Source organism: Gavialis gangeticus, unplaced genomic scaffold, assembly GCF_001723915.1.
Source record: "Gavialis gangeticus isolate Ggan-Ray unplaced genomic scaffold, GavGan_comp1, whole genome shotgun sequence".
Classification (NCBI taxonomy): domain Eukaryota; kingdom Metazoa; phylum Chordata; order Crocodylia; family Gavialidae; genus Gavialis; species Gavialis gangeticus.
The window spans coordinates 54,238,525-54,242,813 of record NW_017729030.1 but is presented as its reverse complement, the minus strand read 5'-3'; the positions used below and the strand labels follow the sequence as shown (position 1 = coordinate 54,242,813).

At 49.2% G+C, this 4,289-nt stretch overlaps 1 protein-coding gene across 1 annotated transcript in view; it reads right to left on the bottom strand.

Annotated features, from left to right (window-relative positions):
* Positions 1-3,947, bottom strand: part of LOC109301236 (sulfotransferase 1 family member D1-like) — a 23,123-nt gene extending 19,176 nt beyond the window's left edge. The window contains exon 1 of the mRNA XM_019522252.1: positions 3,462-3,947. The gene's annotated coding sequence lies outside the window, so the exon portion shown is untranslated. The remainder of the gene's footprint in view (positions 1-3,461) is intronic.
* Between the last annotated feature and the right edge of the window lie 342 nt (positions 3,948-4,289).

Here is a 4,289-nt window from a genome sequence, read left to right as displayed (position 1 = left end):
AAGATTACGTCCACTGCTACCCCTGCATCTAAGGATTTTGTGACCTGGTCATAGAAGGCCACCAGGTTGGTCTGACAGGACCTGCCACTAATAAACCCGTGTTGGTTGCCCCTAAGCATAATCTCCCCTGCTGGCCCCTCGTGGACATGCACCAGAATAATTTTCTCAAAAAGCTTGCCCAGGATTGAGGTAAGACTAACTGGCCTATAGTTCCCCGGGTCCTCCTTCCTCCCCTTTTTGAAGATGGGAACCACATTGGCCCTCTTCTAGTCCTCTGGCACCACACCAGAGCACCATGAGTGCTCATACAGCCATGCCAGGGGTCCCGCAATGACCTCAGCTAATTCCCTCAGCACTCTGAAGTGGAGATCGTCCGGACCAGCTGACTTGAATACATCCAGTCCCTCCAGAAGTTCCCTAACTAGTTCCTCACTAACCCTTGGCCTAGGTGTGCCTCCCCTGGGGCCTGAGGGGGGCCCAGAGGGGTGGTGACTGTTCCAGTCCCTGGTCAGGAAAGTGGAGGCAAAGAAATAGTTAAATATGTTCTTGAAATACTTCAAGAACATCGATTTATACTGTAAGTGTCCGCTCAACAAAGCGTGCTGCTGCCTGCTCTTCTGTTGTCTTCTGAAGAACCACACCACTGAACCATGGAGGGAATAGCCCCACTGTCATTCCTGTGCTCACATGTTCATACTGCCATGAGAATGGAAAAGTGTATTGACATAGGCCAAGACTGGGCCTATGTGACGGGTTTCTTATGCTTCCTTAACCCAGCCCATCTTAACCACTGCAGAGTGACACAGGCCATGCAGAGGTCCTCTTCTCACTGCGATACACAGTCTCACAGGCTGCCTACCCCTATGGCATGCCTCTGCTCCCACTTACTCCTCCATCCTCCTTCCACAACCCTGCAAACTACTTCCCTTGTGGTCCTCACATCATATATGCTCCAGAACCTGAAGGGGAACAGCTTCCCATGCGTGGTACTGCCCCTGAGCTAAGAAGGCCTGCTTTTCAGCAGAGCTCCGTAGCCTGCCTTCACTAAAGTGGCTTTATTGCTTCCTACTCGGGAGGTAGCATGCCAGAACAAGGTGGCGGCACAGCACAACAGCACCTGAGAATATTGTAGGGAGGGTCAAGCAGGCCTTTCCAACCTCCCACTGCAGTCTGCTGGTGCTTAATAGCTGCAACATATGACTGTTTAGTTGAAAGCCTTGTGAAGATAAACTCAGATTGCTTCCGGGTGGAAATTAAGATGCTCCCCAGATTTTGTGCATGTACTTTGCTTTTTATTGGCCATCCCTGTCCGTAGGCTGTTCTTTTATTCTCTCTCACAGGCTCTAATGCCCAAAGCAGTGGTTTCCCACAATCAGGTTGCATAGGGGGAGTTGGCTGGCCTTCCCATTGACAAGCACTGATGTGCTGTGATGCCCCGCTGCTCTGAGCATGCTGCCTCCAGAATGGGAAGCAGTATGGCTAAACTAGTACAGGCAGGCTACTTAGCTCTGCCGAGAAGCAGGGATCTCTGGCCCCGGCTCGATGCCACATGGGTGTCTGTTGCTATTCTACTTCTGGTTCTGGACCATATCTGAAAATTGGCCCACATGAGAGATAGGCTGTGGGGGTGCACAGGGAAGTAGGGGAAAGTTGGTTGTGGTTTCTTGGTAAGAAGGGGCAAAGAAAAATTAATACGTTGAGCAGGGGGGAAAGGATGCTGTACTAATATTTTGTGCATCTCCAGTATGGCTGGGGAGTACGTGTCCCTTCTCCCCTGGCCCCCGCTCATGTTGCATTTTAAGCTATGCAGGGCGCTATCTGCAGGCCCTGGGAAGTGTGGGGAGGGGTGATTGATTACATGAAGGCCCTGAACCCCCAGCTCTGTTTGGAGGCAAGCACAACCCACACAGAGCACTTAGCATTGTTCAGAACCTGTTCCCATAGAGGGATATGGCAATGGAAGTATTAACTGGCTTTATGTTTCTTTGGAAAGCACAGGCAGCTGCATGTCCCTCGAAAGGAACTCACAAGGGGATGTCTGCTCTCCCACTGGCCCTGTGCTCTTGTGAAGATCAACAGCCGTGTCCCAAGGGGATCGTGCCTATACAATGCATAATGAAGTTTCATTGGGTTAACAGGGCACGGTGAGCAGTTTGCTGTGCCTGGTTTCTTCAGCCTCAGTTGACCTTTTCTGCTGGCAAGTCAAAAGCAGGCTCTGAGTATTACAGGAGTGCCCAGCTGGGATCAGGGCCATCATACTAGATATTGCAAAACTGTATTATTAGAAATGATACCGAGCTTGCTGAGCAGAGACAAGAAAGACAAGGGGAGGGGAAATGGTGTTATTTTATTTTACAGAGGCACAGAAAGATGATAAGTATGTCCACAATGCAGCAGAGAGTAGTGATACCCAACCTAATGTGGGTCCTGATAGCTCTGGGCCATTGTTGCTAGGCTGCTTCTCCTTCTTAGGTGAGTTAGGCTCTCTCTGCATGGCTTTCCTAAGGTCTCAAGCATGTCTCAAGCAAGTGACAGCACATCTCCCAAATCCCCCACCCAGTGCCACAATAACACCCTTCTCAAATCAGTTTGGTTTTCAGAAGGGCTTGAGGAAACATGTGATGAGCACATCCCTCAGCAAGTGGGGAGGTAGGGGAGGAGCTGTTTGCAAACTGTGTCAATGGTATTTGCTTTTCCTTATTATCCCAGTGGCACTAGTCCCAGGCAGACAGCAGGGCACCCACGAATGGTAGGACTGTCCTCAGAGCTACCCCGCCATGCCCCATCTCCAATGGGTCACAGTAAACTGTTGCACTGAGCCTTCCTTTCCAAAAAACAACTGAGCAAAGAAGGAAATGTTGGGAGGTAAGAACATGCTGCAGGCTGATACAGCAAGGTGAGTGTGTACAGAAAGATGGGCAGCAGTGCTGGTGAAGAGACAGCTGTTTTTCTGACTGAAAAGGCGAGGGTACCAGCACCGCACCAGCATCCCCTGAGCACAATGAGGCTTAGGAGATAAGGATGAGCAGGGCACGGAGGAGGAGCGGAAGGAAGACAGCACAGGGCAACTCTTGGACCACTAATACCAATTTTGCCCCTATTAAAGCAAAGATAAAAACTGGAATGTGACAATGACCTGCTTTGTCAGCAAGACGGTGGTCAAAATGCTTGCCATATTTACCAGCATTAAAGACGCAAGAATGCAGAGAGGGAAGATTATTCATTGAGAAGTGGATTGAGCAACATCGCCTTAATTCAACCACTCATTTCTGTTCCAGTAACTGCATCAGAAATGGAAGAGTGCAACCAATCTTCTGCAAGCAGCTTTTAGCCAGCTTGCATTGAAACAGCCAGCTAACCAGAACAGCCCTTTTACAACTGGTATCAGATTTACTTCACAGTAATTCTTAGGCCCTGATTCAGAGTTAAAACCACTTGGGCGGGAGAGCTGGAAAGCTTACCGAGTCTGCAGTTGTGTTCTGGTGAGGTCCAGTCACCCAGACGTTAGGATCTCCCTACTAGCAGGACGAGCCAACAGCTTGTGTTCCTTGCTCACTCTTTCCTGAAGAAATCTGAGTCCTTCCCACAGTTCTCAGCTGAAGAAAATAGGATTTGCTTTCCAACTGGCAGAAAAGAAAGCCTTGAGGCCTGGCAGACTAAGATCTTTCCAGGAAGTGGATACTTGGGTAGAAATTAAAAAGGGACTGCTTCACAATTCTGCCAATCAGAGAGTTTAACTCCAGGCTGCCTGATCAGCTCTGAAGGCAAAAACTGCCTGACTGAACAAGTTATTGCCCAAGGGTGATCCCAGCCTCCTATCACCTCATTAAATCATTATAGTCAAGCCTCCTGTAGGCTCCCAAGCTCTATAATAAAGAGGACTTTCTTAACACAACCCCTGGGGAGTAGCAGCTATTTAAGGCAGTTTGTTATCTGCTACAGGGGCAGCTTTCAAGGTGACTATTTTACAGTAAAAGAAAGAGGAAAGGCTTTGAGAATGCGATTGCAAGCACTGTACTAGGCACAGGGGTGAGGAGGGTTCTTGTCATGGTGCACATCCTTTTACCAAGAAGCTGGCAGGCTGCCTTTCTCAGAGCAGGACAGCTCGGTCCATGCTTCTGTGGAATGGGCAGTATAGACAAAAGCTAATGCTTAGCTTGTACAGATGTGGAACTGTCCATCCACAGACCTCAAAGGAAGGGTGTGGGTGGGATTCTTTGAAAGGTGCTGTGTGAGTGCTGAGCACCTGCTATATTGATTTGCAGCATCACATGTGACAGGAAAGGGAG